General features: G+C 40.9%; 1 pseudogene; it reads right to left on the bottom strand.

Moving 5' to 3' along the window:
• Window positions 1-6,520: 6,520 nt before the first annotated feature.
• Window positions 6,521-22,843, bottom strand: part of LOC138809094 (leucine-rich repeat-containing protein 14B-like) — an 82,397-nt pseudogene continuing 66,074 nt past the window's right edge.

Genomic DNA, 22,843 nt, shown 5'->3' with positions numbered 1-22,843 from the left:
AATGTTCTACTACTTGAATCATAGCATCACATCTGGCTTTTTCTGTTTAGATGTTGCTGAAGAATTGAACCCAGGGCCACATGATTGCAATAAATAGAGGCAAGTACTCTACTACTGAGCCACCATCCCATCCTGTTGTTGCACTTTTAATGTACTATGTGATTTTTTCGTTTTTTTGGTACATTCTCTTTTTTTTAATGAGTTTCAAATAATTGTGGAAAATTCTTTCATATACAAATAGATCCTGTGGAGATTTTAGCTAGAAAAATTTTCTATGTGTTTCATTATTTTTTATTTTTGTCGGTCATGGGGCAAAAAAAAAGAAACTTTGCCACTTTAGCGGGGAGGGGGGGAGGGAGGAGGAAATGGGAAGGTATGGGAAGGGGAAACAAAGGAGGAGCAACAATGCTTGATAAGAAATGTACTCATTTCCTTGCCCATGTAATTGTAATCCCTCTGTGTGGTATTTTCACAATAAAAAACAATAATAAAAAATTGCTATGTGTTCTGGTATATAGGTATAATACTGTCTTCTTTGGAGGCCAAAGTAGGAAGATTTCTTGTTCAAGTCCAGCCCTAGTAGATTAGCAAAACTATATAACCCCCAAGTATAAACAAAAGGGGTTGTGGACATAACTCAAATACTATAGCACCTACGTAGCATGCACAGGCTTTGATTCAATCTTCAGGGGAAACAAAAGTGAAAAGGAAGAGAAAAAATCCTGAATTATCAAAGTTGATACTGTGCAGATATTTCTAGATAACCATTTAGCCATCAAAACTATACAGGAATTTTTAGAAAGAGATAAGAATTTCAACAAATTGCAATTGCAGCAAACATGGCTTATTTATCTTATTTATATTATGGTGGGAATAATAGGCAATTAGAATGAATATGAGAGCTTCAGAAGAAATTGGCAATTTATCGAGGAAGAATGTCAAGCATTGCTTTGAGACACTAAAAATGGAAGCAGCAGGTCAGATTTCAGACATATTTGCAGCTGAACTGGGATGTAGACCAGCCCTGCCCTTACTACAGTCCCCTGAAAAAATTTTTGCCAACCTCTGCTATCCTTCTGGGCTGTAAAGCCATTCTCCTAACCTGCTCAGAGACAGGGGCTTCACCCCAACCAACGTCTTACAAAACAGTTCACCTTTTGCCAGCCCCAATCAAAAGTCCTGACAAATAAGCAATGGAATTCCCATCTCTCCTTCGTGTTTTTGAGCTAAAATTCTGCAGCCATATTTTAAGAATGTATTTTCAAGATTGTTTGAATTCGTGTTTCCTGGATGGGAAACTGGAATAGCCCCAAATGCATCTATTTTTATTTGTTTCCCACTCTGCTGATGTTGTACTCACTTGACACCATGGAAATCATTGTGGGTAACCCTTGAAGTTGAGCTAATTTTTCAAGGCCCCTGGGCAGTGGGATAGATCACCCTCTCAGATTAGCTATTACAACCAGTGATTAAAGTGTAACCTGGTCTTTCAGAAATAACAGAAATTCTGCCACGTTTTTCAGTTCTGTTAAATGTGGTGGACAGAGCTAACCCTGAATGCTGGCTGCATGTTGGGTTGCCATAGAAGCAAGCAGCATCCTTGGCCACTTGTTCCACAGAGAAGCTCCTCCCTGTGCCAGCTTAATAAAGCAGAAAGTACCTTTCTTTGTTGCTGGCATAGCTATCTCTGCCCTCCCCAAGATAGCTGAACAATAGAAGGGGTATCTCACTAATATGTGGCATGGAAAATACAGGCAACAAAGTGATGGACTTAGCTGTGTCCATCGCTGGCCTTAATGACCCTAGGGGATAGGTGAGATTTTACATTAGACAAGATCATCAGTAATGCCAGTGGGAGATTCTTGTCTAAGCATTGGGAATAGCTCTCAGTGTTTCTTTTGCCTACATTAAAGGCTGCTTAATGCACTAGAGCTTGTCTTGGAAAAGACACTGAAAGGAAAAACATAGGGGATCGAAAGGGCCACAGAGACACAGAGTTGTCCTAGCCCCTTGTTAGGGATCTTAGAAGAGGAGGTGCACACATGTGGAAGCCCTCAATTTAAGCCTCACTTGATTTGTGAAATAAAATCATTCACTGAGTTGATGTGCCTCCTGAATTCTGCCTACCTGCATGTTTCCCTTTACAATTCACCCAAATGCCAAGGATGATACAGTACACTGTACTCAACAATCTTTAAATAAACTGAGGCTCAGGGATATGAGCCTGAGTTCCTTGGTAAGCAGCAATGCTGGCACTTGGATCTATGACTCCAGCTGTGAACCTACACTTCATTTGTCTTTTCTGACCTTGAAATAAGAAAATTCTCTTTTCCTGCCTGCCAGCTAACTAGCTCCATGCTCAGTGCCCACTTCCCTATACTCCAGTTCTATCTAGAGAATAAAATACTCGAAGTCAACTATCTTCCACACTGATGTGTCTCTGCTTACCAGGAATCAATGCCTGGGGTGCTGGTAGGGCAGCAGAGGACAGCCTCCTTCTGCCTTCCTTATTTCATGCAAGTTTCTTTGTATATACTATCTCTCTTGTAACGCAAGGCTCTGGTGGAGCAGTGTTGCTAATGGGGCAAGATAGAAATCCTAGGAGGTGGAGTTCTCTTTTAATTTTAAATTCCTTAATTCTCAGTTGTCTTACTTTCTGAGGTATAACATATAAGCAAGGGGACAAAGAAATATGCTTTTAGCAAATATCAGAAGAGTTCTCTGTGTCTATTAGAATTGTTGTTTTTGTTGATCATAGAGTTTGAACTTAGGGTCCAGGCACTGTCCCTGGGCTTTTTTGCTCAAGACTAGAGCCCTACCACATTGAGCCAAATTTCCACTTCCAGTTTTCTGGTGGTTAATTGGAGATAAGAGTCTCACAGACTTTCCTGCCAGGGCTGGATTTGAACCACAATTCTCAGATTTCAGCCTCCTGAGTAACAAGTATTACAGTCGTGGGCCACCAGCACCTGGCAGAAATTTTTTCTTTTTTCTTTTTTTAAATACTGTGAAATTTGCAGAGAAAGCAAGAAATTAGAATCTATTGTTGGGAGAGCAAATTAATTAAATGTTTTGTGGACAGCTTGACAAAGTACATTAAGTAATGAAATATGCCTCATCTTTGACCCAGCTAAATACATCTGAATATTCCTCAAAATAAGTCACAGAGAGAGGAAGATATTCTGGGCAAGCATGCCTCAGCACCATATGTCCGTCCTAGGCAAGGTCTGGAAAAATAACCTAGGTGATAAAATTATTACTGCATGTATTCAACTAACTGGAAAGCAATTCTTAAAATACTACATGCCTATTGAAAGGAAAAGGTATTCTTGACACAGGAAGCAAAACAAAAGCAAAGTGTTAAAAATAATAGAGTTATCTTGGGGTTCATTTCGCCTAGCATCATCTTTTCTGACCATCTCGGCTTGTCTCATATGTCTATAGTTCTAGCTATTCTGGAACCTAAAGCCAGAAGCTCACTTGAACTCTAGTTCAGGGCTCACCTAAGCAACATATTGAGATACTGTCTAAACACAAATAGCTGTCTTCATCTAACCAGACCATGCTCAAGAAATTATGTAGTCCCAAATGTTTGTATAAAGTACACTTAGGAAGAAGAGGTTCAGGTGTACCTTCACATACAAGGGTGACAGATAGGTAATGACAAATATTTAAGGCTTGAAGACAGAATTTTTATTGTGTTCACTATAAATGATGTATTTGAACAGATCAGACAGACAGATAGAATTGTGTCCATTCATTGAGCCTAAATCAGAATAAAATATACTTAATCGAATCCATTACATGTTACCACAAATTATAAGGCAGCTATCCAACCTGGGTCCTTGCATCCAGCATAAGGAGAATTCAGGTAAGAAGAAAACATATGTAAAGATGATCGAAGGGTTTAGTAGAAGAGAAAAATAACAAAGAGCACATATTATAGACACACCACAGAGAAAAGGGCAATTCGGCCCAGGTCAGCCATCTTGGCCATCTTCCTCATTACAGAGATTGGTCTTGGGTTAAATAGGGAGAATTGTAGACCTTGAAGATGGCTTTCCGATTGGTGGCTATCCTTTCTGTTTCTTGTAATGTTATGACTTCAAAGATTTATTGCCCCATCCTTATGTACTCAACATTTTGAGCATACTCTTTATTCTTCTGTAGCCCTCTTCGCCCATATCCATGTCAGCTAGCTTTGGTTTAGCAGCTGATCATGCCATCTGCCAGTTCTATAGACCACATGTTCTGATTGACTACTTTGCACTAACTCACACTAGAATTACTCTGATTTAAAAAATATGCCATGTTATACATGCATCTGAACAACATGTGGTAGCACATAGTACATTATGTATCAGGTAAAAATAGGGAATAAACATTTTCAGAACAAATACTGTAGTATATTCCCTAAAGTATTAAGTACTACAATTGTTTTATTGAAATGTATAATCATACATAACTGGTATTTTTGTCAATAAACCTGCTTTTATTTAGGAGGTAGTATGTACAGAAATAGCTCTTAGACATAATATTAAGTTATCGTAAAAAGAACTCCACTTCCATTTCTATTCAAGATGGGTAATTTAGGTATCAATTCCCTCACTTTCTAGAGCAATGAGTTCTCTTCTTCATAGGCAGAACACAGATTCTGATAGCCTTCTTGCTTTAGAGCTGGCCCTGACATCACCCTGACACACTGGCATGGCTTTTTCTTCCCACCAGGTTTCTATCAGATAGGGAAGCTTTATGGTTGCACACTGAAGACTGACCACCCCAATCTCCAGTCCATGTCTCCCAACTTGAGATAGGATATTCCTTACAGTACCTGAAGTCCATTAGTCCATTAGTCCATTATCTATCTATCTATCTATCTATCTATCTATCTATCTAATCATCTATCTATCTATCTATCTATCTATCTATCTATCTATCTATCTATCTATCTATCTATCTATCTATCTATCTATCTATCTATCTATCTATCTATCTATCTATCTATCTGTCTGTCTGTCTGTCTGTCTATCTACCTATCTATCTATCTATCTATCTATCTATCTATCTATCTATCTATCTATCTATCTATCTATCTATCTATCTATCTATCTATCTATCTATCTATCTATCTATCTATCTATCTATCTATCTATCTATCTATCTATCTATCTATCTATCTTTCTGTCTGTCTGTCTGTCTATCTATGCTCTATTTTGTGTGCCAGTACTGAAGTTTGAACAGAAAGCCTCATGCTCTTCCTTAGCTGTTTTTGTTCAAGGTTGTCAGCCTCCCATTTTAGCCACACTTCTGCTTCCAATTTTTTGCTGGTTAATTAAATATAAGAGGCTATAGACTTTCCTGCCCAGGGTGGCTTTGAAACACAATCCTCAGATCTCATCCTTCCAAGTAGCTAGGATTACAAATGTGAGCCACCCCTGGGTGACTTCTTATCTTCATACACCTCCTATGGTTTGTGTCATCACCCAAAGGGCTTCTAGCCATAGAAAGCTTACCCATTCTGTCCATGGTTTCAAGATGGAGGCAGCCAAAACTGACAGTCTCAAAGCCTGTGATTTCATCCCACTAGACCCTACCGAAGCCTTCACCACATGAGGCATCTCCCTGCCATATTCTAGCTCCAATCTTTTTATATCCTTTCTCCCTTTTCTCACCTTCTACCCAGACATGCATAATCTCATCATTACCTTGGAACTAGTCATCTATCCATCCCATTCCTGGCATTTAAAGAACCCCTGGATTCCAATAGCTCAAGCCTGTATTCCTAGCAACTCAGGAGTCTGAGATCTGAGGATTGTGGGTCAAAGTCAGCTTAGTAAGAGTGAAGCCCACGAGAACCTTACCTTCACTTAACTACTAGAAGTTGAGCTGTGGTTCAAGTGACAGAACACGCTAGCATTAAGTAATAAAGTTCAGGGACCATGTACAGGCCCAGGTCTCTTGTGCATGTACACAAATACGCATGAAAACACATAATGTAATCTGGTTTTATTGTTTGGTGTTTGAATAAGGCTACTTGTTTACAACCTTAGGAAAGAGCACATTTCAGTTGCTTTTTCTACAGTGAACTTGGATGTAAGTCCTGTGTTGTCCTCAAACCCCTGAGTTTCAACAACTGAATATTACAAGTACTGGGATGTTATGCCTGAATGAAATCAACTGATGGTTGAGTCTGCCTTTGCCAGCTGACACTGTCCACAGGGTACTTCTAGTCTTTAGACACTTCCTATGGAAGTGACTGTCCCTTGTAATGTAAAGACTTTTCAGCGGGGGGGGGGGGAGGGTGTTGGGCTGGTAGGGATGGTAAGGGGAAAAAAAGGAGGCAACAATGCTTAATAAGAAATGTACTCATTACCTTGTTCATGTAATTGTAACCCCTCTGTACAATGTTTTCACAATAAAACTTACTAATAATAAAACAAACAAACAAAAAAGACTTTTCTGCCCCCTGGCTCCTGAAACCTCCTCTGAAGTTTTCTTCCTCCTGTTGTCAGGATTCAGCTCATGTGTGCTCCTCTCCAAAAGGCTGAGCAAGCTTTCTTGGAAGATGCATTCTGTCTCCAGGGAGAATGAGACATAATACCTCTTTGGGCAGTAACTCAGGTTTCTGCCCAATCCCATCTGCCAGGATTTTGACTCTGCACTCAGAGCTGCAGCTAATATGGAATGAATGAAAAAGACAACAGTGAAAAAGAAGACCTCCCAAAAGAGCTTAGAGAAAGAGTCATAGATTGGAAATTGCTTGGAATATGGTCTTCCGTCCATGAGGCCTCTCCATTTACTAGCTAGCATTCCTGGGCTGGAGTGCCTCTTTGTGGCTCCACCCTTGGTCATGTATACAATTCCTATATTGCCAATGTAACATCAAAAGCTGATGTTCCCAGGGACATTGGAGGGGACAGCAAGAGGTAGCTACCTATTACTTACACACAAACTACTTAGGCTGTCTAAAGAAATGAAGTCTGGTCATTTGTAGCATTGTGTTGGCAAATTCACCATCTATGGATGGGAGTGCACCTTAATCCTAGTGGAGCTAGAAGAGTCATACAAACGGATTACCCTGAAGCTTTGAGCAGAGCTAGCTGTTGCTGCTGGCTTCTCGACTATTTTGTCTTTGAAGTACCAAGAAATTGATGAAAACATCAGCACATCAAAGCAATTCTCAGTGTTCTTTTGTCACAAGAGTTCCAAAATAAGTTTCCAGCAATAGTTTTGCAAAAGCTTTGGCTGCTCTGTCCCCAGGAGAGACGTCACCTGCCCAAAGTGCCTATTGGACCTGGACATCATCTTAGAAACCAGCTCATCTGGGCTTGTTTGAGGGCTCTCGAGGTAGAGGCGGGGGTGGGAAGTTGATATCCCCAGACCTTATGTCTTTTATCGAGGCATTATCTCTTATTATAATGGTCTCTTTTCTTTTCAGTGAATATCAAGTGTTGTCCTGAATACTGGGTACAAAGCTGTGAACAGAATGAGGTACTTTCATCATGGGGCTTATTTATTGCTGCAAAGCCTAATGCATCATAAATAAGTGGAGATTATGCAGAATATTATGAGAAAAAGGCATGGTAAGGAAAGCCAAACTGTATGATTTCACAATTGAGGGATGTGTAGCTTATACACAAAGCCCAAAAAACAAACAGCTTTAATGTTGTTTCTCTTTTTTTTTTTTTTTTTGGTGGTAGTAGGGCTTGAACTTTGGGATTGGGCGTTGTCCTTGTGCTCTTCAGCTGAGGTTGAGAACTCTATTTGGTTTTCTGGTGATTATTTGGAGATAAGAATCACAGGGAGGGCTGGGAAGGTGGCTCAGTGGTAGAGAGCTCTCCTTGCATGCTTGAGGCCCTGTGTTCGATTCTTCAGCACCACATAAGCAGAAAAAAAAAAGCCAGAAGTGGCGCTGTGGCTCAAGTGGTAGAGTGCTAGCCTTGAGCTGAAGAGCTGAGGGACAGCACCCAGGCCCAGAGTTCAGGCCCCACCACCCGACCCCCACGCCAAAATAAAAAAGAATTGCAGGGAGTTTCCTGCCCATGTTGGTTTTGAATCGTGATCCTCAGATCAGCCTCCTCAGTAGCTAGGTTTACAGGTGTGAACCACTGGTGCCTGGCTAATGTTGCTTCTTACTTGCTCACCTTTGGTGCCAACGACCTCCATGAGTCAAATCTCGAAGTGTCAAATTGAGAACTATCTTGTACTTTGAGAAGTTATAGGGAAATAAAAAATTCAGAGATATATGCCACAGGTTAGGGAGTCAAAGTTGGATTTGAATGTTTTGTCTCCCTTTGGGTGAATGCTTCCTCTTTAAAGATTTAACACTTTTCTCAAAAACAAAACCAAAAAATATGGGATGGATATACTTAAGCCATATCTTGTCTTGAAAGCCTTCTTGTTTTGAAATTATTTTAAACTCAAAGAAGAGTTGCAAAGAGTAGTGAGAGTTCCCACATACTTCTTCACTGCTTTTTTATTATGAACATACTATTAACATCTTATATAACCACTCTCATTTACTGATTCTAAGACATTCACATTTGCACAATATTTTCAAGCTCCAGATGTTATTTGAATTGTATCATATCCCTCTCTAATGTCTTTGTGTATGTGTTCTTGTATTAAAGTACTGATGGCCACAAAAAGGGGTCAGAAATCATTTTTTCCTTACCTGAAAAGGAAGAGGCATGGGACATAGTTCTAACAGTGTGTAAGTGTGGAGACTGCACATTTTGGAAATGGTTACAAGCCTTATTAAAAGAACTATCTAGTTAATAAAAGTTGTCACCCTGGTCAATTGTCCTGGGCCACTGCCTCAAATGTTGCCTTAAAAACCAGCTGGACACCCGCCTATCAAGCCTATGCCACATATCCTTAACCAGTCTTAGTAGAAATTTGCAGCCCAGAAAAATGTGTGATAACCCTTTTGAGTCAGTGTGGGACCCTGCTGCTGCTTCTACCCACCCTTCTGGATAAAGTTCAAGGACGGCCTTATAGTCATCTGGAAGGAAATCTATGTTGTCATCCTGACCATGTTGACCATAGTGACAGTGGACTGGACTCCTGCCTGACTCCATCACCTCTGACTGCTTCCCAGTGGAAAGCTGCTTTGGATCTGCTGAAACTGAGTCTGTGGTATATTATTTCAGTGATATCCAGTAACTCTCTCTATTCCCACAGTAGATATTGAGGGCAAGGATGATATCACTGGCTTGCCTCAGGCACTTCAAGGATTAGGAAACTAGAAATCCACTCTACAATCAAATCCTTGCTTGGTTTGGGTGTGGTAAAAGGCCGCTTCCAACAATAGCTATAAAGGAGAGATCTTTATCAATGGAGGTAGTAGGAGGAATGAAACTCACCCCTGCTATTAGAATTAAAAATTTAACAAAATTCTCCACCCAAGGGATGCCTTGAGGCAGTTCTGATAACCTGGTTCCTCAAGCCAAAGAAGCAAAATGGGCCCAAAAGCCACAAAGAAACTCAGGGAAAGAAAGAGTGTAGTAAAGAAAGCCTTAGAAAGGAATTGAAAAAAAATCTCATCTGGATTAAAAAAAAAAAAGATATAAAAATAAGGATTGTCTTAAAATGTTTGTCACAGTGAAAAGGGGAAGAAGACAAACCCCAGAAAGTTTAAGTATGTAACAAATGGTAGGAGTATGTCTTAAAAATGAAGCTTATGAGTAAGTTGGTATGAAATTAAACTAGCTTTCATATACATAGAGTCAGGATGGGTGAATTGATGTGGAACTATTCTTTATGTTTATCTGTATGGTAGGGAGGAAGGATATGCCCACTTCAATCTAGATGCTGGTTTAGCTAATTAGAGCAGCCAGGTAGACTCGTTGTGAGAGGGGATTCTCTTAAATTTACCATGACTGAATGACTCCTTCCCTTTGCCCTTTTGCGCTCCCATTGCATTGTCTATTCCAAAGGGTTTATGCCCTGTGAAATGATGTTTGGCAGACCATCCTTCTTGTATCCTCGCTTAAAAACTGCAATGTTGACATAGATGACTGCTCCAGTCTTTACAGGCACTGCAGACTGTTCAACAGGAACTCCATTCCCAATTTCAGGCACTCCTGCAGGCAGCCCCTGTAGTTGGCCCTAATTACTGATCATGAGACACTGTGTGGGTCATATGACATAAAAAAAACTAACTATCCTCAGTGGAAAGGACCTTATACTGCTATCCTAACAGCTCCAACCACTGTCAAGGTGAATGGGATCTGGTCCTGGATCCACGCTTCACCACTTAAGGTGGCCCTGCTACCAGAAGAGACAAATGGATGGACCCTGAAAAGCCTCTCAAGCTAAGACTCATCTCATCATAATTTTTCATTTATGCTTCTGTGCTCTAAATGATGTTAACTACCACTGGCAGTTTAAAATCAGAGACAAGGGGACAGTTTTCTTACTTCTGCTATTGTAATGTCCCTGATTGTAGCAATTTAATTTTACCAACCAACTCAACTTGTGGAATATGACAAACTGCTTCAGGTATCTTGATGTCAGACCCCTTCTCCTACTATGTTCTGGTGCAATGGAAGCCTATGGTCATACATTAATCCAACCTTGGCCTCTTGGATTTTGATAACAGCAGTTCCCCAATTAAATCTTTATACCAAAAGTGAAAATTTTCAGAGATTGTTATGCCACCTCTTAACCAAGAGGACAGATTTTATTCCTATAATGTTAGGGATGAGTCTGGTTACCTCTGTTGGAGGAGCAGCTTTTGCTGGAGGTGCTGTAAGACATAGTTTAAAACTTGCTCAAGAATTTGAGGAGAGGGTAGATGAGGATACTCATGCCTCTTCAGTGTCTCTGGCATGCATACAAAGACAACTGAACTCTCTAGCGGGGGTGGCCTTGCAGAATCATACGGCACTAGACCTTCTCACAGCTTCCAAAGAGGGAACCTATGTTTTTCTAAGGGAAGAGTGCTGATACTGTGTAAATGAATCACGGCTGGAGAAGAAAACATAAAGGTTGTAGGTAAACTGTGTGAAGGACTCCACCAGCATCCATCTGCTAAACTAGATCTAGTATGGGTTCAAAGCCTTTTGGCCTGGTGGCTAGTATCCCTAGCCACCAGCAATTATACTATTTCTTCTACTTGTTATTACTGGTTCCTGTGTGGTTAAGTCTTTGATATCACTTATAGAAAAAATAATTGGGACTGTCAAGCTGATGGCCCTTCAGGCCCAGTACAGCCTCCTGAGTCAGGAAAAAGAGTCAAGAATTTGACTCAGTTACAAAAAGAAAGGGGAATGTAAGGATCTCTTAGGATTAAAGACCCCAAGACCAAGCAAGGACACTGAGTCAGAATATTAACCTCTTATGGGGAACTGAGGAATGCAATAATCTCTTGCTTGAAACTGAGGAATGAAATAACAGGAAATTGCCATTGTAAAAGTCCCTTGTTTGGAAAAAAAAGTTGATGTTATCATACTAATAGAACTTTGCAGCTTGTACCTGCTTGTGTTTTTTGCCTTCATTAGCCTAGGCTGTGTTCATGTTTAGGGTCATAGTGTTAGCTCCCAAGTCTACACTGTGTCCCTGGCAGGACAACTTCTGTAACACCTAACAAACTTCTTTAATCTCTAAGCCCGCTTTGATGGACTCATTCTCAGACCCTGTAAGAATTGAAATAACAGTGATTAAGTTGTCTTAGATACTAATGAGGGGAATTTGTTTTAAGGATATCTCAGGTAACCTCAAAGTAAGAATAGAGTAGGATCAGACCTAAAATCTAGAAGTAGCCATGAACATCCATTGGCAACCTGGGAATGATTGTCTCCTGAACCCACATACCTGTTTCAGCATTCTCACTGTTAAGAAAATGGAGGAAAACAGAAAAGGAATAGGCCAGACTCAATGATCAACAGGTGGGGACTGTTTATTGCCAGCAAGGTGCATAGACCTTTCAGGTTTGGAGGTTGTTTGAGGGACTATATTTTGGATGGACTTATATAGGGCTTGTTTTCACAAAGAAGCAGAAAATAAAAAGTGGCTTATGCTCTCTTAGGCCACAAGGAGACTTCCTTGACCAGGCCCACAAGTTGAATGTTCTACACTGGATGAAGGGCTATTGTCCCCTGGGGACCAAGTGTTATATCCTTGGCCAGGCACTGATTGGAACCTGCCTGCTGACAGGCATGTGGCCACGCTTGTTTTCTTGTACCTGGTGTCTTGCTTGAGCTGGAGGAATTAGGCAGGAATCAATCTTTCACTCACTGTAACAAATTTTTCAAGCCAAATTGCACAGATTCCAGCCTGTTACCTTTCCTGCAGCAGAATGTGGGGACATCAGGTTATACAGTGCTGTGGCGTTTTAGTGAGAGCAATGAAAAGAGTCCCCAGTATGTGACTTCTGTTAGAGTCATAGGAACTCTTGAACAGAAAAGTGTTGGTAGCTAGTTGTGATTCAGCTAGCTGCAGAAGGTCTCTGGCATCTCTAAAGGAGAACTGGGTCTCTCTGTTGACTGCCACTGGCAGGTAAGAATGTTACTGTAACAGAATAGAGTTCTAATGCCTGTTCCCAGAGCTAGGGCTGGCTCTGATTAGTAGAACCAAAGGACGAGGCTTGGGAGTGGTAGAGGCTGGTGGTCAAATGAATCTAGCTGCTCAGCAGAAAATGGAATATGAATTTTACTAAGAAATACTGGAGCATCTCTTAATCATGAGATACCCTCAAATCAGGCTTTCACTGAGCTGGATGCAGAGCAAAACAAGCACAAAGCCACTGGTAACAACCAAAAACCAGCCCTGCTTCTATTCCCTGCAAACATTCTCCAGGAAATATTGCCACACCATGCAGAACAATTCCTACCAGATCTGCTGAGTTTCTGCTAGGCCCAAAAGTCGGGTTCCCTTTCCATTTTACTTTTCATTTTCAGTCTTTTTCTCTTGTTTGTTTTTCTATGAGATCTTCTTTTATTTGTATTTATACACACACACACACACACACACACACACACACACACACACACACACACACACACACACACACGCATTTGTGAAAATACCTTACAGAGAAGTTACAATTACATGAGTACATGAGCAAGGTAATGAGTACATTTCTTATTAGGGATGGTAAGAGGAAACAAAGTGGGAGGCAACAATGCTTGATAAGAAATGTACCCATTACCTTTTATTTGTATTCTGTGACAAGTGATCTGAATTTTCCCTGTTACTGCTTCCAGCACATGCTGCCCTAGGTCCAATTGAACACTCTACCACAATGCCTGGACCTCTGCTGTAACAGCTTCACCTAGTCCTATAATTGAATCCCAGGAGGCTGGGAATATGGCTCAGTGATAGAATGCTTCCCTAGCATGCATGAATTCATGGGTTCGATTCCTCAGCAACACATAAGCAGAAAACACCAGAAGTGGTGCTGTGGCTCAAGTGGTACAGTGCTAGCCTTGAGTAAAAGAAGTTCAGGGGCAGTGAAAAGGCCCTGAGTTCAAGCCCCAGGACTGGCACAAAAAAGGAAAAAGAATTGAACCCCAGGGCTTCCGATGTCACATTTAGAAGGCATGTTTTCTTCCTACATTGTCTGTCATGTGTATCTACAGCTTTCTCTAACAAAGGTTTTTCATTGAAACTACAGTTGCTTACATCTTAGCCTTAGGATCTGATATAGGGATTGATCTCTGGGCAACAGGGCTGGTTGAAATGCAAGACATTTCCTTAGCACAATTCAAGGGCCTACTCTACTTGTTTTAATGTTCTGGGAAAGTTTTCTCTTTTTTTTTTTTTTTGGGTCCAGTCGTGGGGCCTGAACTCTGGGCCTGGGCACTGTCCCTCAGCTCTTCAGCTCAAGGCTAGCACTCTACCACTTAAGCCACAGCGCCCCTTCCGGGGTTTTCTTTTTGTTTATGTGGTGCTGAGGAATCAAACCCAGGCCCTCGAGCATGCAAGGCAAGCGCTCTACCACTGAGCCACCTTCCCAGCCCCTGGGAAAGTTTTGTAAAGCAGTTTTGAAAGTTTGAAACAAGAAAGCACCAAGCTCATGGCTGGTCTCATTAACTATTGGGTGAAAACTCCAGAAAAGTGGTGGGAGGTGGGGATGTCTTCCTGCTTGGCCCATAGTAGCATGGCATGCAGCTCTTCTGCAATCAAGCATATTTCTACTGATCATATGTGGACATGGCCAGCTCATCCTGGTACTCTCCAGGTAGTATTTCTTAGGCACCAGGAACTCCATGTAATGAAGTTCAGGGAGTTTACACAGTGCAGAGAAGAGGCGCTTGAGGGTGCAGGCTCACAGCAGGTTAGCAAGGAACTTGAGCTCCTAGAGATAGAGGCAGGAACACAGGCCCAGGATCATCATGACCACATAGCTATGGGTAATAGCACACTCCACTGGGGTCCACACCCGCACTATCTGGGCAACCTGTTGCCGGAGCTTGAGGAAAGTAGAGGGATATAAATGAAGCAGATTGTGTCTACTGAGGTGCAACACATCCAGCTGGGCAGCATGGATACAGTCTGCCAAGAAGTTCATGTCCACATGGTTCAGAGCACAATTGGCCAGGTCCAGCATTCTCAATCATGTCCTGAACGGGCTGTAGAACATGGAATAATCAGCACTAATCAGGGGAGTTCCATGTGAGCAACAATGGATGTGAGCAATCCATCTGCTTGTCTGTCACAGAGAACAAAGACTACACCTTGCAGGGCAAGTCTTGTTCTTACCTGACTGCATGCAGTCTATGAAAATCGTTTGTGACACATGATGCTACATGAAATGCAAATGTCTGTGTCCATAAATATGGTTCACTGGGATGCAGGCTGGCTCCCTTGCTTTCAGACAGTCTACAGCTGCTGGGCTTGCTGTGTGGTTCAGAATTAACCTGAACCAACGAAACCTTTGTCTTCATCTCACCTAAATGGCAGATTTTATCAACAACCATTTTCATATGAAAGGAGTTATGTACATGATCCTGGAGAGAACATCCACTCTGAGAGCTTGCTACAGAGGAAATGAGGCATTAGTAAGAAAAAAGAGCCATTACTCTAACAATAGAAGAATCCATTACTATAGAGCCAGGAAGGGAAAGCCAGACATCCCCAACTGAGGCACCATATCCACAATCCAATAATTCTGATTTAGATAGTGTTGGCAGCAAGCATCAGCAAAGGGGCAGCTGGGCCCTGTCTCTGACTGAGTCCCTCACTGTCTGTGCATGCCCCTCTTGATATCATAACTGCAAATGGGTGAAACTATTAGCTAAGACCTTATGATAATCCTGCTTATGGAGGAGGCCAGGCATTCCCCCAATTCCCATGAATGATCTTGGGTTAATATCTGCTCAGAAAGGCCAGGGTGACACTGCAGTCCCACAGTCAGCTGACAACAACCTCATGTCACCCAGCTGAGCCAGATTTCTATACCTGACCTGAGATAATGCCAGTCACACAGTGTTGGGAACTTTTTTGCACCACAATAGACAGCTACAGGAGTCACTATAGTTAGCTTTGCCTTATAAAGCAACATTCTAGACCCATTAGTTAGCATGTTCTTTTCACAGAGACCTCTCCCTCTCCCTTCCCCCTCCCCCTTTCCCTCTCTGTCCTGCTCTTCTTGCTTTCCCCCACTCTTCCTCCTATCTATGCTAGGGATTACAGCCAGGGTTTTTCATGTGCTAGTCAAACACTGTAGCATCAAGGCACATTTTAGCCCTCATTTTTCTTTCTTTCTTTTTTCTTTCTTTTTTTTTTCTATCTTTCTTTCTTTCTTTCTTTCTTTCTTTCTTTCTTTCTTTCTTTCTTTCTTTCTTTCTTTCTTTCTTTCTTTCTTTCTTCCTCTCTCTCTCTCTCTCTCTCTCTCTCTCTCTCTCTCTCTCTCTCTCTCTCTCTCTCTCTCTTTGTCTGTCTCTTTCTCTCTTTCTTTTCTTATTTTGAAGACCAAGACACCATTCAAACTCAGTATCTGATGCTTTTGCTCACTGGCTGGTACTCTAATATTTGAGCTACACCTCCAGACCTTGTTTTTTGAGGCAGTCTCCCCATGTTATCCATGCTGGACTTGAACTCACTTTCCTTCTTCCTCAGGCTTCTGAGTGTTGGGATTGCAAGCCTGGTTTTGATGCCTACCTTACACATTGTCTCTTTCTAACTAGAAGCAGTCCCCTGAGGTCCCTCACTATTCTGGATCACTCCTGGTCCTCCAACTTCTTTATTTCTCTTTTGTGCTCTCTTATGTGCAGCTCCAGAGAGCATTGAGCTTGGGGCTTTGTGAATAAGCTGTTCTTCTACCTATCACTCAGTGCCCCTACAGCCTGTGAAGCCAATGACCAGAGTGCTTGACCCATCCCTCCTCCTTTCAGTATCTGAGATTCACCCTAGGAGAATCTGGATCTTCCCTGTCAGCATGGAGAGGGCCACACTCAGCTCTATCAGGTAAGTCATGTGACTGAGCTCTCAGGAGATGGAGCCAAGGAGGCAGTCTTCATGCTTAGAAGTTGGGACAGAAGTGAAGGGTGTGTCAAAGGCCTTAATGGGGAGGATGAGTGAAGTCAGACGAGGGAATCCCACCTGGGCTAACAACTGCTGCACATGCCAGCATGTAGCCGCACATTGTGGGCAACTTCCAGCTTGCACAGCTAACCTGTCCTGGCTAGGCCTAACACCTGCAGAAGCTACCCAGGGCTCAAGCTGTCTTCCCTGAATGAGGGGCAGTGCATTTGCAGAGCAGCCATACCTGCTGATTCCAGGGCCTGCACCACTATCTCAAAGTTGCCTTCAATGGGCTGGGAAGGTGGCTCGGTGGTAGAGCGCTTGCCTTGCATGCCTGAGGCCCTGAGTTCGATTCCTCAGCACCACATAAGCAAAAGGAAAAAAGCCGAAAGTGGCGCTGTGGCTCAAGTGGTAGAGCGCTAGCCTTGAGCTGAAGAGCTGAGGGACAGTGCCCAGGCCCAGAAGGGCCCCACGACCGGACGCCCCCCCCCCAAAAAAAAGTTGCCTTCAATGACAAAGAAATAAATGAGGACTTCAATAGGTCACCTAACTGCACAGGGCTCTGCCTGTAGTTGGCAGCATATTCTAGCCAGGAGCTCAGTGTGGCTCCATATTCCCAGAGCCCTTCCACAAAGGCATTGCTGTACCTGCACATCCCGGATACCCATAAGGTCAGATCTCTGCAGCTGATGAATCCTTTTAAAGAATTATTTAAGAAAGATTTTTCCTTTGTTTTATTTAGAAAAGAATATTTTAAAGGTTCATTCCCTGGAAAACACTTCCCCAGTTTTAAATGCCAAGACAAATAGTTGGGTTCCACATGAGAGTGCCATTAAGATACTAGAACTCTATGTACTTTTCAGGGATACAATGAATTTTGGGATGACTCAATGTTTTAGGTATCCATGATTCTAACACTAGATACATTTCTACTTTCTCAATACACTGAGAAGAGATTTTGATTCCAAGAGACTTTGAAAAATAGTATGAAGTCTTTCATAACTCCGCATCAACTCTTCATTTTATGAACTTATTTTCCTAATATAATTTATGAAGCTTTATAGTTAATTATTTTCTCCAAAGTCACAAAATCATTTTTTGAAGATTTTCTAATAGGGATAAAACTTTGAGACTGAAAGGTCAATATAATCCTTTTTGTCTACTATAATCAAGAATCTCTTAAAATTATTGTTGAATGTTAAATTCCTCCAAAGCCTATACTTGAATGGAATCGCTTCTATCTTGAGGGTATGAATTGTGTGTGCTTGGGAAAAATTCCATTTATCCCATTAATATGTGGAGGATATTTCACAGTAAGGAGATCCAGGTAGTACTTACCCACTTTGGTCTCATCTCTGTACTCTGTGCGTTTGGGCAAACTTCAACTTTGTTCACGACTCATTTAACTTCTGTAGATTCTATGATGAAGATACTCTTTTTTTGTGGGGGGGGGTCTGGTTGTGGGGCCTGAACTCGGCCTGGGCACTGTCCCTCAGCTCTTCAGCTCAAGGCTAGCGTTCTACTACTTGAGCCACAATGCCACTTCTGGCTTTTTTCTTTTTGCTTATGTGATGCTGAGGAATTGAACCTAGGGCCTCAGGCATGCCAGGCAAGCACTCTACCCCTGAGCCAACTTCCCAGCCTGATGAAGATTCTCTTAAATTTAATTTTTTTCTAAAATATATCAGAAGCCTGTAAGTATTCCTCAATACATCATGTATTCCCACAACTTATGCAATCCCTTCCTTTGATAAAAAGTCCTTCCTCTAATTAATATTAGCTAACTCCAATAGTATAGTATAAATAATTACTCAGGTTGAGGAGAGAAAGTTGTTCTATAAGTGAAATAAATACTTAGTTTTATCAAATTTTATCATTTTTAACCTCTGAAAAACTCTAGAGGTCCTAATTAAAAGCAGCTTTCATTTACACACACAAGAAAAGAGGTTAATTAATCTATTATACACTAAGAACAATGAACCTCTGAGAGAAAAACCCATGGCATTTTTAATTATGGCTGTTATTATTATTTTAAGAACTTTTGTATCCCTTTTTATCCAAAGAAAAAAATTAGATACTATTCTTAAACAGACCAAGTTTCATTACCAAGAAAGTTAAAAAAAAAACCTAAATAATGTGAGAAAATAACTATATATTATAGATTTTAACCTCAGAGAATATATGAAGAACTCCTCAATCAAGTAACACAAAAGGAAATTCACTTTCAAATAGTTGTGGAACTTCAACAAACATTTCTTCAAAGCAGAGAGATAAAGCACCACTAAGCAACCCCAAAGTTGCTAGGAAAATGCCATCAAATCACAGGAAGATACTGCTTCATGCCTTCTACAATGACTGTGACTTAAAAAAAATACAGAAAATGGTCTGGGAATGTGGCTTAGTTGTAGAGTGCTTGCCTAGCATGCATGAAGCCCTGGGTTCAATTCCTCAGTACCACATAAACTGAGAGAGCTGGAACTGATGGTGTTGCTCAAGTGGTAGAGAAAAAGAAGCTCAGGAAGAGTGCCCAGACCCTGAGTTCAAGCCCTAGGACTAGGAAAAAAAGAGGAGGAGTTGAACTCTTTTGGCACAGCTAAGGTAATGAGAATGTAGAATGTTACAACCACATAGAAAAAAAGTTGGTGAATCTTCAAAGAGTCTAACATAGAATTACAATATGACTCAACAATTCTATTTGTAAAGATACAAACAAACAATGGACAATAGAACTTACATGGATGCCAGTGTTCATTGTAGCCTTATTTATAAATACTGGAGAGAAACCTTCCGAATGTTCATTTATAGATGAATGAATAAACAAAATATGGCATCTCATAGTATGGAAATTAATGTGCCACAAGAAATAAATGACACTCTGTCCATGCTGTAACATGGACTGCACCAACCTTGAAAAACATTATAAAACTAAGTATTTCAAACCAGACACAAAAGCATAGCTCATGTATGATTGTACTTATAAGAAATATCTAGAATAGACAACAGAAACTGATAGCAGATTAGAGATTGTCCACAGTTAGATGGAGGAAGAGATGAGTGACAATTTATTGATTAATGATGATACAGTTTCTGTCGGGTCTTTGTCCGTCCCACGAAAGACGGACGGGGTCTGAGGAAAGGTAAGTGCGGCGCTCGCCCGTTCCCCAGCCTCCCTCAGCCCGGGAGACAATCAGACACAGGAGGGAGCCAAATCCAGCAGGTAGAAAACTCATTTATTAAAAGAGAGCAGCCCTTTTTAAAGACAAAAAGGCAAGGGAGGAAGAGGAACCAATCACTGTCAAGGTCATACCCTATCATGCACCTAAGCCTTCACGGACTGGTTAGGAACTGATCAGAAGGTCAATTGGGCTCTGCCCACTCTACTCCCTCCCAGCACCATCTTTGCTGCCCATGTGCTCTACAGTTTCTGTTTGAAGCAATAAAAAATTTAAATACTGGTGATGGTTGCACAACACTATGAATATGAGCAATGTAACTTAAACACTTATATATTGGAAATTTGGTTATTTATAATTCACCACAGTTTAAAATGTCAAAACATGAAAATTAGTATTAAAGATGTGTTTCATGGGCTGATAAAAACCAAAATGACAGCTCAACATGAGTGGCTCATGCTTGTAATCCTAGCTACTCAGGAGGCTGTGACCTGAGGATTACAGTTTGCAGCTAATCCAGTCAGGACTTTTATCTCCAATTATATACAAAATAAACTAGAATTGTGGCTGTGACTCACATGGTAGAGAGCCAGCCTTGTGTGAAAAGGGCTAAGGGACTTGGGCTCAAGCCCCAGTAGTAGCACAAAAGAACAAAAAAAAAACCCAAATGATAATGGTTGTTCTCAGCACTCAAGAAACCTACTAATATTTGTTCTTTCTCAATGTTTCCCTAATGTTAGGATATGAAAACCACATCCAGGAACTTTTAAAAATTCATCTTTCCTCAGCGTTTCCATAAATGCATGGCAAATCCCAGAATTGCTATACTGATTTCTATTACAGGCTTGTGACATCATGATTTCAAAACCACACACAAGGGGCTAGGGATGCAGCTCAGTGGTAGTGTTCTTGCGAAGTGTGCACAAGACCCTGTGCTCCATCCCCACGACTTCTATGAAAAAACTCCAAATCACAACACACATACTCATAAACAAAAGTATTGTTTTAACTGATCATTTCCTATAAGAATGGCTTCTATTATTTCTTTGACTAATGTTTAGCAAATCTGTGGCTCCTAAGAGAGACACAATTTACACTAACAGAGTTAAATGAAGTGATAATTTATGCGGAAGGTAGAAATTTCTCATAAACTCTAACGGAGAGCATTATATTTCAAGTGGTACTAGGGAATTTCTTTTATCTTGCAGAAACCAGTAACATTTAGAGGCACATCAAAGACCTTTTAGAAGAAAATATGGGAAAGAATAACACGACCATTTAGGAATGCCTCAATTTCTTTTTGAGACAACAAAATAATAATAATAATCAGAATGAATATTTTCTGGATTTTGAAGATTCTGTGTATTAGCACAATGAAAATATGAAGTTTTTATAAAATTTAAAACTCTTCATTCTAACAGATCACATACAGTTGGATTTAAAAGTTTCTCTTTCTTATTTGGTAAAAGAAAATGTTATATTTTGTCTGGCTTGCCCCACAGGATCAAAAAAAGCAAGAAAATCCAAGTATTCCAGCTGGTTGCTGGTGGCTCATACATGTTATCTTAGCTGAGGATGAGATCTGAGGATTGCAGTTGAAAGGCCAGGAAGAAAACTTCCTGAGAAATTTATCTCCAATTAACCACCAAAGAAAGCCAGAAATAGGGCTGTGGCTTAAGTGGTAAAGTACTAGCCTTGAGCAGAAATGTTCAAGTACAGGACCCTAGTCCTGAGTTCATGCCCCAGGATTAGCAAAAACCAAACGAAACCAAACAAAAAATACCACCCAAGAGAAAACCCCCAAATATCCCCTTTATTCCAATCTTACTTTCTCAGATATTAGTGAGCACATGCCTGATAAATCCTGCCCCATATTGGTGAGCATTGTCCCCCGAGGAAAACTTGATCATTCTCCATCATGTAAACTCTGAAGTGGATGAGAAAGAGAGGTGTTTGAGACTTAAGCACTAATATTTCGTTTAGTATCTTTTTTCCAGTAGCAGGAAAAATTGATGAAAGTCTGTTATTGCAAAATCTCAATGCTGGGATTCAGCCGAGATGCATTCCTGAGTTCATAGAAGAATTTACGTTAGGAAGTGGCGCTGTAGCTCAAGTGGTAGAGCGCTCGACTTGAGCTGAAGAGCTAAGGGACAACGCCCAGGCCCAGAGTTCAAGCCCCACGACCGACAAAAAAAAAAAGAATTTACGTTATGCTCCTCAGTTCAACAAGAAGAGGTCCATGTTTTTATTTTCCATGCTACTTCAACACTTCAACCCTTGACATTCAGATAGAACACACACACACATATGCCTTAAAGGGCTTCTCTTCCACATTTTGCAAAATATAACGTTGAGCATGTAGGTTTAGGTATCCATTTCTGTTGTTGCCAGGGACCAGCCTCGGATCACAATCCTCTACATACTAATCCTTCATAGCTCAAATTATAATGTGTACCATTATCCCTGCTTGTTGGTTGATCTGGAAACTCACATTTTACCCAAGCTGGCTTCAAAATGCAATCTTCTATACTACTTTCCAAAGTGGTTGAGCAAGTTTATACTCCGACCAACAATGCAGTAAGGTTCCCTTCTGTCCACATCCCATTCAGCATCTGTTGTTAATAGAGTTCTTAATTATAGCCAATCTAACTGGGGTGAGGTGGAATCTCAATGTTGTTTTGATTTGTATTTCTTTTATGGCTAGGGAGGTTGAGCATTTATTTCTTCATTGGCCATCCTTCTTTCCTCTTCAGAGAAATTTCTCTTTCATTCTTTAGCCCACTTATTTATTGGGCAGTTGTTTCTTTGAGGATTTGTTGTTGGGGGATTTAATTGAGTTCCAGGTATATTGTAGATATGAGACACTTGTCCGTTGTATGGCTAGTGAAGATCTTCTCCCAATCAGTGGACTTCCTATTGATCTTGCCAGCTATGACCTTTGTCTTGCAGAAATTCTGCAATTTCATGCACTCCCAATTGTCCAACCTTTCTTTGATTTGCTGTGTTTCTGGATCTCTTTTACAAAAATTTCTGCCTGTGCCAAGGAGACCTAGGGTTTCTCCTATTTTATCTTGTAATGTTTTCAGGGTGTCTGCTTTGACACCCAGGTCTTTGATCCATTTGGAGTTGATTCTGGTACAGGGTGATATATAAGGATCTAGCTTTAGTTTTCTACAAGTGATTAACGAATTTTGCCAGCA

Source organism: Dipodomys merriami, unplaced genomic scaffold (assembly GCF_024711535.1).
Source record: "Dipodomys merriami isolate MVZ:Mamm:240054 unplaced genomic scaffold, mDipMer1.0.p SCAF_484, whole genome shotgun sequence".
Classification (NCBI taxonomy): Eukaryota; Metazoa; Chordata; class Mammalia; order Rodentia; family Heteromyidae; genus Dipodomys; species Dipodomys merriami.
Note: the sequence above shows the minus strand (reverse complement) of the source record. Positions and strands in the feature narration are given on the sequence as shown.